The following is a 12,505-nucleotide window of genomic DNA, read 5'->3' on the forward strand; positions in this document are numbered from 1 at the left end:
CTCTATCGATAACGCAATATGGATAGCAGACAATTTTAACATGATTAACAAGTAATAAATAATTATACTGAGTCATTTTAAAGTAAAACATTTAGCAGCGGATTTGTTTTTAGTTCTCCCCTCTCCTTTCCTCCGCTCTGTCTCTGGCTGTAGGTTAAGGTGTTTAAGGCGCCCTTCGCGAAACCGAGCAGAGGAGAAACTGCACAAAGCAAGCAGTAGACCGGGGGGGTCAAACTCAATCACAGAGAGGGCCAACATTAAAAACTACGTACGTCGAGGGCCAAACACGGTCCACATTTATTGAACAGGATATACATATTGGATAAAGTGCATGTGGAACACATTTAAGTCAACTGCAAACGGATTGCTGAGCAGTTCAATTTACATTTCTGAGCTGCAAAGTCGGCAAATGCGCTCAGTTTATGAGCAGAATGCAGTCGGGAACACAGCGGTGGAGATGTTTGTCAGTGTTTGGAAACACGTAGTGACCAAAGTTTCCTTCTGCATCAGAGTCTCCCACAGGCAGCTCGGCTTAGAAAGCTCTCACTGCATCACACATGTCTGTGATCACACGGCCCTGAAGCTGCAGGTTTAACAGTGAGATGCTTCGTTATGTCGCACAAACAGTCCAGCTCACATCGTCCCAGAGATCTGTGGTGTGTTTCCCTTTGCTTTCATTTCATTCACATACTTAGATACTTCCTCAAATGTATTTCCCCGTGGTTGTGCCATGCATTGATTTAATTACCAAAACCGGCGGGCAGTTATGACAGATATGATATAATTGCCTTGAGTTTGACACGCGTGCAGTAAACACTGGAATGTGCACATAAATGAGATAAATAACGTAAGTGTTTAGTTTATTTAATAAAAGAGCACATGTTCAATGAAACACTGATACCGCTATTAGTACTCGGAGAAGTGTTATTCTTTTATGGCTCTCCCAGCCACAAAGGTTCCCGACCCCTGTTCTAGATGGATCACCTGTTGCAAATTGTTACATTGAACCTGGAAGAGAAGACAAAAGGTGTTTTGTTTGCATTGTGTAATGTTATTTCAGTCAGTCTGAGTCATAACTGTGGCAGAGACCATATTCAACATTTTCTCAATACAAACATATCGCTGTACTATTGTGATCAATGGCCTTGTACTATTTTCTAGATATTCACACACTCACAAAGTAGGTAGCTTACATTATTTAGATACAGTCCTGCACAAACCCACCAGTTTTAAATAGTCAAACTATCGTATTTTTTACTTTAGAAAAATGGCTGCCCGCAAAACTACAACTGACGAGGTGCAGACGTTCACTTTAGGAATTCCGCCTACACTGAAGGGGCACTATCCACAGTGAGAAAAGTACATGTTAACAAAATGTTATTGAGTAGAGCCAGAGTATGCAGTGGAAATTAGGCATAACACAGTTTTGACCACTTTTCTCCCCACAGGTACATGTATATATTGAACAATTGCAAGTTTCCTGTTTTAGAATATTTTTAATATTGAGAAAAATACTTGGATTTATCGGTCATTGTTGCTTGGGTTAGGGGGTTAGGGGAACAGGCCTACCAGGTGCAGGCCCAGGGGCCCAGGACCGCAGTATGAAGTGACCTGTTGACATTTCTTGTTGGACAGTCAAACAAATAACTACAAAGAGATGCTCAATGAGACGCAAAGCGGCAAAAAAAGACGCAAAACAACCACAAAGAGTTGCAAAAGAACTACAATACGACCCGAAAGAGATGCAAAAAGATTACAAAGAGACGGAAAACAAATACAAACAACGGTCTGCAAGCGTTACTTTTATGTAGTAGGGACGGGGGGGCCTCTTACATGATCGGTCCATGGCTGGCATTTCAGCAAGAAACCTTTTTACATTTCCATTTTTATTTATTATCATTTCCATTCAGTCACATGTGAGGCTGGTTATTCCTGAGCCATAACAAAATGTGTAGTGTTCAACATAATCATATTCTGGGTTATTAAATAATGAGTTCACAATCAGAATATCAATACATATTAATGTAAACAATGCATAAATAATATAAATGCATTCTACCCATAGAAAAGGTCCCTGTAGGACACAGTAGTCCGTTTAAAGACAGACGGCAGGTTGTTATTCTGCTGCTGCTCTGGCAGTGATAACTGTGCCTTTATTAATACAAGCACAGTACACGTGTGTGCAGACACAAACTCTGTCAAAAGTCTCTACAGCTGATCAGCTGTGATCGCCGTCATCAGAAATGGACGTCGCTTCAGATGAGAGGACGTCTCCTTTCTCTAAAACACATTTCCTCGTTTCCTCTCCTCGTGAGGGAAACATGGAGGTAATTTAAGAAACTTGGGAAGTACCCAAAGCATCCACATAATCGAATTTCCTAAATTTCTGCATCGCTTAGTCAGTTTTAGATGATGTTAGGGTTTCACTGTTCATTATCCAGGCAAGGCTCTGGCCCCGGGCTACGCTGCGTTTTCTGTCTCTATCTGCACATGAACACGGCATAAACGCTTCAAGCTTTTCCTTTCAAGATTTTTCAAAGGTCTAGCCTCAAAAAATGATCAGGCAGCATCACACTACAGAACAGACGACTTAGTATCTTGTAAAACACATTGCAAGTCTGTCAATATGTGCATTGCAATATGTGTAGATTACATACTTTTTACATCTGTGATACATGTAGTGTAAAGCAATATACATCTTTTTCATATGTTCTATGTTTACATTGTTGTGGGCATTGTGAGAGAGAGCTTCATGTTATTCTGTGAATACTCCTACATTTTAGGCATTTCTTTTATCATTATTATTATTTCTTTTAAACAATGCACGAGTGAGAACATTTATTTTTCTCTAGGAATGGGATTGCGATAAAAAAACCCCCACTCACAATAAGTTGGTGGTGGTGAATTTCCATTTCTCCTCCAGGCTAATCGGGATTATCCTCGTGAGTGACTTGAAAAAGCTGTCGAAAAGTGTAAAATAGATCCTCATTTAAGAAAAATCAGGAATTATGTAAGAAAGAACAGACTCACAATGTTTTTTTTGTATCCTATATTTATGCAGGGGGACCTTATGATCGATGATAACCATATATAAGATTTGTCCCATTTGTGATGCAATACAAATACTTTCGTCTTAACAAAATGTAACGTAAAATGATTACAGTATGTTTAAGTGCCATTTTAAAGAGTTTTAGGAATGTTTTGATGATTATCGTGAGGATATCGAGAAACGTAATTATTTGTGGCCAGGATACTCATCACATCACACTTTCATATCGTCCCATGCATATTTTGCACTTAGCATTCAAAACAAATATACTGATCATTTCCTCCGATTGTATCTGCAACCAATTTGACCAATGTGATAGTAGAGTTTAGGAGAGCTACTTCAAGGGATTGCATGATATCCACAGGAATAAATTGTGGTCACAGATCAGCTCGAGGAGCTCTGAGGGGGAGGGAATCAGAGGACAAGACCGACGATTATACAGTACAGTGAGCAAATTTGGATAGTTGGCTGCACTAAATAAGTACTGTAGGTCTCGACTCTGAACTTCAATAATGAACGACCTGAATTGGTGAAATGTGCATCAGTTTCTAAAAGGCAGAGCATCCTCAGAGTGAGTGGGTGGCTCAGTTTTTCTTTTGAGTTTAGAGAATAACAAGTACTGTTGCATTAGCAAGGGCAGAGCTGCACCAGGTTTTCAAATGGGTAAATACGTGATGAACTAAAAGGGCGAGTTGTTTCATGATTTTAAAAAGTATATTTTGGATTTGAGAACACAGAGTTCTGGTATTCAGAGTCGCTGAAGGCAAATATACAGTAGGTCAGGGTCGTGCGATCGTGTTTTCTGGTTCATGAGTTTCCACGCTACTGAATACAAAAGAGTCGGACGTGTTGTTTGAGTGTGGAGCAGGACAGACCCGGAGTACTGGGCATTGCAGTAAACGGTTCTGGGAAACAAAAGCATGGACCAGTTTTCTAGGTCAGTTAAAGGAGAGGAAATGACTAATCCTGGAGGTATTTCAGAGGTCGAAAGAGGCTTTTTAAGATATTTCCCTGATGTGTTCACCAAAGGAAGGTTCTGTTTTGGAGACAATTCATCAGAGTTTAACAGAGTAATTTAGGGCAGCTATCTAGTCATTAAAATAAAGTGAAGAAAACCCGCTGTAGGCTGTTAAGGACGCTTAAAGTATCGTTTAGTCTAGTTCTTGTTATGTTGTTACTTCATCATTGTTTTGTCAGAGCTAGCTGTTTACCTCCAGATTCCTTTAATTAGTTATTTAATAAACCTTGTTAACTCTTTAATAAGTGTTGGATTGAATGTGTTTCCTCACAATAAACTAATATACCGCTCCATAAATGTTACCATTGCTTTTGATGCAACGCAGAAACTTAACCCAGATTCAGCCCTGGCTGTTGAATATCTGCGAGTATCCACACTCAAGAAGGTACAAACATCAACGTCTATTTCAATATGCAAATGAACATGAAAAATAAGCCAATTTCTGGCATTAATTGGTTACCTTGAAGCTGTCAAGACACGAATAAATGTATTCAATGCTAGTGTTTTAGATTGACTGGAACAACATTTAAGGATTAAGGAGAGTATTGAGATCAGCGTATTGCTTTTTGAGAGGGGGAGGCTAGAGGAAAAAGCATGCACACTGAGATAGCACTGGATTGTGCATTTAATACCAAATCCCCCCAGTCAGGGAACACTACTGCACATTATGTAGAGGCTCTTGTTGCCTACTAGTTTTGAAAAAGTCTCATTTTCTAAATAGATTGGTCAGGTCAATATTTCAATGTGTCCAATACTTTAGTTTATGACCACAATCCTTCCTCGTGGCCGGAATAAGAATGTGTGTACCAAATTAATGGCAATCCATTGAAGTAGTCAAGATATTTCACTCAAAACCACAAATGTCAATCTCCAGGTGGGGCTGGAGGAAAAGTCAGGGGATCACAATAGTCTGTAGGATACATCGTGTGGAAAATGTTGAGCCAATCCATCTTGCAGTAAAAGACCTGCTCATGGTGCTCAAGTGAGGAGTCAGGGGATCACCAAAGTTATTATTCATCCTCTGGTTTCATGGCAATCCATCCATCAAGTGTTCAAATCTTTCAGGCTTTCAGTCTGGACTAAAGTGATGGATCGGCCAACTGCCATTGCCATCCCTAGAGGAACGTCGTTAGCATGGCTAAAAATCTGAAGCATAAATGCTCGGAAGAACTTGTAAAACTTGAGATGTTCCTAGACACTCTTTACCCTAGGCGTCTCATACTTTATGTTGTGAACATCCAGTGGTCCAATTACCCATCTCCGTTACATCAAGTGTCCCAGAAATGTCTGCTTCTCGCTCACCCTCAGGGCCACTCGTTCAGTATTCACTTGGAGCCCAATACACCACATCTGCCTTTAGTGTCCCACTATCGCAACAGGAGGGAACTAACTGCATAATTGGAGTGAAACTCGAGTATTAAGACGATAACAGGGCACGTTGTTCAGAGTCGTGTCTGACCACGGCAAATTTCCGCAGTGTGTCTCACCAAGACCCAGAATGTGGGTTACGATCTTGATGCTGATCTCTGGTAAGTAGGTGGATGTGCTTCTCTACCTCGTGCCTCCCCTTTCTCACTTACTCTTGCTGATTTTTTCTTCTGTCTTTTTTTCTGCACCCCCCCCCCCCCCCTTTCCCCCCAGAAAGTCTACGCCGTCTCATCCCATTCACATGTATGTAGTGTCACGGCACATTTAGTCATTTCATGGTGAGATCTGACAGGTCTGCTCTGATAAAATGGGAAGTGATTGAAGCAGTCACAGATGCTAGGCTGAAGATGTCAGTGATGGCCAGATCTCAACATTGTTTCACAATCACTGGTAAAGATTTGCGCTACACAGCTATTTGCACATCATTCGGGAAACTTAAACTCCAAAATACCTGAGCAGTTGAAGGTCTTTCGAACGGAACAGATGGAGGTTCGTGTTAGTAACATTTCAAGGTGAACTCCTGGATTCTGCATCAGTCATGTCGACCTTGTTCAAGCCCAATTAAGCCCCATTATCATGAGAATTTTTAATTTGTCTCATAGATTTCAGCACCCTGCCGAAAAAAGAAAATATACTCCTAAAATAGGGCTTTATTTTTTCCCCTCACCATATATGTCATCATGTTCCCAAGCGTCACAATATGATTCATGTGCAGGGCGGGAACAACTTGAAAGCAGAACAGACAGTCTTTTCACACCCCAACACTGGCACCCATGGCAGGAAGTGATTTCTTTGGATTAAGAGCAACCTATTGTTTTTGCCCTAGTTTCAACATGTTCATTTTTCTGAGCATCGAGAAGATTACCCCACTGCAATCATATCCCTGACGACAACACGTGAGCAAATGGTTTTGTCTGCCGAAACTTGAGTTAGACTAATAGGACACATTTATATCATAACAATCTTCATAACCATCCTCAAGACATAATCTTCAACTATCTTTATTCACCATCTCAATAACTACAGCTCAGTTCATTTAATCATCGTTTCATCATTGTTTTAAATGTTATATGTTCCGCTACATAAAGACTATTTTTAGAATTCATTCTGTCCTACACAGTCTATATGATTTGTATCTTGAAAATAAAAAGTGTTTCTTGTCAAATATGCGTACATCTTTCCAGTTTTACATTTGTTTACCACTTTGTGATTCTACTCTGATTATACTTGTGGAACAAAATGTTAGCCTCTGAAGAGAGAAACAATTAAAAGTGCTAAAACTTGTTTATGCGTCAGAGCTGCAGAGGCTGATGAACACGGAAGATAATTGGAGTTGGTATGGGATTCACAGCTCATTGCAAGTCTCACACAGGTTACACTCCCAGCAGGGGAAGGTGAGCAGCACACAAGAAGCGAAGCAGGAGAGAATAATTGACAACCCGAGAGCAAGAAGGACTAGTAATTAGACTAGATGTTAATCAAATCTTTGACTAATCATTACAATGCCCAGAGTGTGAAGTTCAGAAGAGCCAAGTCGCATGGATACACACCGCCTCCAGGTATCGTCACCGCACACGTGCTAATCAGAGTGTTATCTCTGGTCTGCTGTGTACTGTCAAAAACAAGTCGTCGTTACATATATCACAACGTTCCTGCAAAATAAATTGGGGAAATGGCTCTCGAGCACATAGTATATCTCGTCAGGGGCACTAAATCTAACTTGTCAAAGCAGTCAGCTGATGTAGATAAACAAAACACGTGTATGAAGTAGGAACGTCGGACAATAATTTACTGTGCAGAAATAATCTGAAATGTCAATTTCGGGGATTCAGCAACTTGTTTGTGTCACTGTGTCTTCAGAAAATTAAGTTAATTGTGTTTTTGTAATATATGTTTTGAAAAGAAACAAATGCTTTTAAAATGACATGTGTAGTTTTATTAATCAGATAATTAAATAAAATGCAAATAAAAAGCTTGCACATTGGCTGTAAAACCCATCTTAATTAGCATTAGACTAAAATGTGCAGATATGATGAATAAAAACCAAATTAAAACTTAAACGTGATGACATTATTAAAATTTGATATATCTTTTTTTTTTTTTTAATTAATGAACTCATTCATTAAAGATAAAAGGCTGCATTAATATTCTATCAGGTATTAGACACAACCTTCCTGCCATTATCAGAGAACCAGACACTGTCGCTTTTTTAACGACTGGACTCATTTAGCCCAGTCTACTGTACATCCTACCTTAACTGCACCTTATCAGCCTTTCCCATCATTTTCCTCATTTCCTTTCATTCTCTCACTGCTAGCTGTTACTTGCCAACGCTCCTCTTTACACTTACATATAAGCAAAGGAGACAATTTTGAGTGCGTGTGTGACAAGCTTGTTCTTTCTCTCATTTCATAATCCCTATTTTTATCTGTTTGTGCTTTCTTTTCAGCACTGCTGTGACAATTCTTCAGTATTTACTGAGTGTTCAGTAATCGACCTCGACTTGAAAACAGTAGAGACCCATTTAGATTTTGGCATATAGGACAACGACATGCAAATAACCACAGAGATAGTTAAACCTAATTATTAATTTTTAAATGCATTAGGATCTGCACAGCGTTGCAGAATGAAACCAGGTATATGGGAATCAAATTCTACAAAAATATTTTTATGCAGCAACTAAGGTAACGCCATGAAATGTGAAAGCGTACTCAGCGTGTGTCTATTGGCACATTATTGCCTAATACATTTCATAAGGCACATTTGTTTACAAACAGTTATTATGACTTATTTACACATCGAGCTGACAAGTCATGTTTGTGTTCACCTGATGAAGTCCAACCTTCACTCTCCTTTTTAAAACAGGAAACACATTTGGCTCTTTAGGTGCTGAACACCATTTGGTGCTGGGAAGGAAATGCAAAGTGAGTTTATCAGAGCAGCTTTGAAGCTGAAAACATATCAGCATTTGGAAAGAGAGGTGAGCGTAAACTAAAACAGTGAGAAGACGCTGAAACGCTCCGCAGAACTGAGCAGAACTGCAGTCAGGTGATAATTCTCTGTGGGTCCAGGGGTGACCCCTTTCACAATTCACATATACGCATTTGATCCATTGTTAATCTAAGAATATTGATTGTAGCAGCTTTAAAGTCCCACTTTTAATCAATCCAAGGACAGTTGTGACATACTGTTCCCCATATCCTGAGTCTCTATACTATGCTTTCCAATAAAGGCAGGATGCCAAAGATATATGTGCAGGCATAAAAAAGCATCTGTAAAGAGTGATTCTGTATTCATGAATCTATTTGTAACAGGTGCCATAAATATGTTTACAAATTCCATTTAAATAATAGCTGTTTGCTACAGTAAATCCAGTCATGATCCTCGTTGCTATAAAGACAAAAACAGTAAAAAGCTACTGTTGGATAGAGGCTCCGCTCTGTCTCCTCTGTCGAGGAGAAATCAATCACTCCGTCCCTGGAGGAACCCCAGCTGGCATTTGAACTGATTGTACCATTTGGCCTTGTGTGGAGATCGACTATGCTCTTCCTCATTCCTGTCTTTCAATCTTCAAATTAATTCCCTGTGTTTACAGGAGATTTCTGTCCAAAGGAAACTAACAAATGATGGCTCTGTCCAGCTGGGGCAAGCTCACTACGGTCTGTTTATTCATCACCGGATGATTTACACTGATTGGGATGAGTTTTGGCAATGTTGTTGGATCTCATAAAGAAAAAGCAAGAAGAATTAAGTGCATACAAGAGTATTACTGTGGTAATGGAGATTTAAATGGTCCGGTGTCTTTCTGTGCCAGGATAGAACAAACTTTCTTGTAGGGTTGCCAGAAAGTTTTGGTCTAAGACACACAGGACAAAGAACAATAAATCACCATAGTGTGTGTCCAAGTGCCTGTGTGTGTGTTCATTAGTCTTTCTTGTGACCTGGAAAGTCCTTTGTTGTTCGCACTGGGCATTTAATTCATGACCAAAGTCAATGTGGTATAATTAGTGCAAGTAGGAAGAGAGTAATTCTTTACTATCACACTTGAAGACTTATTTTCATTGTACTTTTTGGAGTATTTTAGACTAATATATATATTCATTTTACGTGTACTTAAGTGTTGCACTTCGCTACATTAAAAGTCGTATTCGTTAGTACAGTGATTCCTCCAAGACTTTTTTTCAGTAGCAGGGGGAAATGGTGTTTTAGTACCTGGGCGGTGTGTCAGAGTGAATATCAATAGGTAATTTAAGAATATTTAATAAAATTACAGAAAAAGAAACAATATAAGCCTCAGTGGCTGAGAGAAATTCATTTGTCCTGTTGTGTTGAGAGAAGAGCTCCAAGGCTCTGTCTTTGGGAAACTCGCCCAGAGGTGGCCCATTGATGCTCGGTAGCACGCAGGATGCCAGATGGTCCTCCCGCAGCCTATTTCCCAGGTCTGTCTTCACCTACATGTAGAAACAATAACAAAAAGGGGTGGGGCGGGGTGGGGGAAACTGACAGAAACCAAACAATCCATGATTTCAGATGTTACTTATTAAATGTCTTACCCGATTCATAGTTGAGGTCTCTCTCACAGTTCACTCTGGAGATGGGAACTGTGAGGGCAATGGCCGCCAGCTGGCTAGAGTTGTCCCCATTCATCATACTGGGATGCCACTTTCCTCAAACATCTCTTTCTGGCCTCTCTCCTGCTTCACTCACATCCACGACTCCTGCTTATCTACTTTTCTAATAAGGTTACATTTGAGAATGAATAGCAATAGATAATTCCCTCACATTACAAATATTTGATCATGCAACACGTACTAACATTACATATTTTCCATTCAAAACACCTCGAGCCCCTCCCTAGCTAAAGGAACGTTTTCTTCAGGCAACTTTCTCTTCTTGTAAAAATATTTAAACAAAATTAATTCCGAAATATTTAATACATCGTTTATATCAACATCTTTGGAAATTATTTTTAAACGTTTATTGAAGTAACGTTACCCATAGTTCACTGAGTTCGTTAACGTTAACATAAAGTTATCTGGAACATTATTTCAAAATATCTTATAAATATTAATAATCAGTTGGCTATGAATATTAAAAGAGAATACATTGCAAATGTATATTTAAACTGTAAAATATAGCTAACTTAACATTAGCAAGTTAAATCTACCTTAGTGACGTAATCCTATCCTCTGCCCTCTTTGTCACTTTACCTGTGACGTCCTGTCAATGTTCCACTTGCTCATCCTCGAAGTGGAGAGAGAGCCGACAACCGCTCGTTTGAGTTTGCTCCGTAGAGTCAATTGTGACTTTCTGACATTTCTTAAAATTCTGAAGCAACAGTGGCAATAATTGATACAACATTTTTATACTAAGTCCCATGAAAAGTCATGATAAACCGTGAGACAACTGAAGAAAGGTGTTTAATCAGCAGCTGCAACTAAGAAGAAGCTGCTGGTTTGGCAGAGTTCCATGTTCAGGGAGGTGAAACTGCACTCAGTTGAGGATGACGTCATTATGGGTTATGGATAAGACTAATGGATGTAACTCACTCTCTCAATGAAAACGTGTGTTGCCTTACAACGCAGTGTGTGTGTAAAAACTGTGCAGGCTCTCTTTGTGGCTTTAATATGCGTGTTTGTAGGCTGTAGCTGCTGTTATAATGTCTGAACTGTGTTGGCTGCCGTGGTGATGCTTTATTCTGCTGTTAAAGTGGCAGTTTATTTAATGTATGTAGCTTTAAAATGTTTGTTGCACCCGGCGCGGTGTCATTTGTTTAATTAAATTTGTATTGAATTTTGTCCTCATTTCTGATTAATTCTAATGCGGCGTGATGTTTTTCCACTAGTCTGTTTACGTTGACATGTTATTGCACTTTATTTTGTAGCCTGAAGGTGTTCTTTAATGTAATAGTATATACCATAGAGCATCATCAAATAACACACCAAAGTTATTAATAACAAGTAAACCTTTTACTTGAGTAAAGTTTTCTAACACTCTTTCAATCCCTGTTTTGTTATTAGATGTGTAGAGATTGTAGACACCTTAGACATTACTGAACAGAGAGTAAATAAATGAGGAACATAACTCAATAGGTGGGGGGGGGAAAGGGAAACTTTTATGTGTCCGTTAAGCTCTCTGGGCTAGTTAAGAGCACTGTCGTGAGGACAGAGGCTGTGCTTTATGGTACTGGATGCAGGCCGCCAGGAGGTCAATCACATCAATTAGCAGATGTCCACCCTGCGCTGTTTAGAGAAACCCTGTTGATATGTTGAGTGGAAGCTGTACACCTCTCCTGCTGAGGATGATGGCTTCCTGCTGTTAAACCCACTGAGAAATGACTTCATCAGTTTTTTCACTCAGGGAGAAACCACTTACAGCTCACTGGTGAGCAGAGCAGTGCAGTTACGCAAGCCCTTTCACCGTACGAGCAAAAGCACAAAGCGAATAAGAGAGAAACACATATTGATCACCAGTAATGTGTACTCTGGCATGAGATACAGACAGCTTATTTCCATCTCACTCTGCAAAGACAGCTGCGTTCTGTCTGCACAGCCACTGCACAGAGCTGATGAGGGAAGTCTGTTGCTAGGACACCAAGTCCTATTGAATGAATAATGTGAAATAAATTCCTTTTGACTGGCTACTTCCTGCATTCGTTTTATTTGATGTAGTTGTGTGCGTTAGTGACAACGGCGAAAGACCTTGTTGCATATTAATAAAAGATGAAACAAATGTATTACAAGCTTTCTTGCTGATGCTCATTTGTGTCAAACATTACATTGTTAGCGGAGTAGTAATTACACGACGTAGGAAACCATCACTGTAGAAAAGGACAATATATTATATGTGCTGGCTGTTTTCTTTCTGTTGAAGCCGTTTGTTGATGACAGATGGTAAAGCATGGCACACACCTGTGCTATTAAAAATGATGGCAGACTGAAAGCACGTTCACAAACAGCTGCCACATGTGATGATTCCACCTAAAAACATCGTCGTGTTATTTGTTTGTG

The 12,505-nt window shown here is 39.6% G+C and overlaps 1 protein-coding gene across 1 annotated transcript in view; it reads left to right on the plus strand.

Moving 5' to 3' along the window:
- gabra3 (gamma-aminobutyric acid type A receptor subunit alpha3) overlaps nt 1-12,505 on the plus strand; it is a 78,373-nt gene that overhangs the window by 52,194 nt on the left and 13,674 nt on the right. The gene's annotated exons all lie outside the window — the stretch shown is intronic.

The sequence above is a fragment of the Cottoperca gobio genome, chromosome 14 (genome assembly GCF_900634415.1).
Source record: "Cottoperca gobio chromosome 14, fCotGob3.1, whole genome shotgun sequence".
Lineage (NCBI taxonomy): Eukaryota > Metazoa > Chordata > Actinopteri > Perciformes > Bovichtidae > Cottoperca > Cottoperca gobio.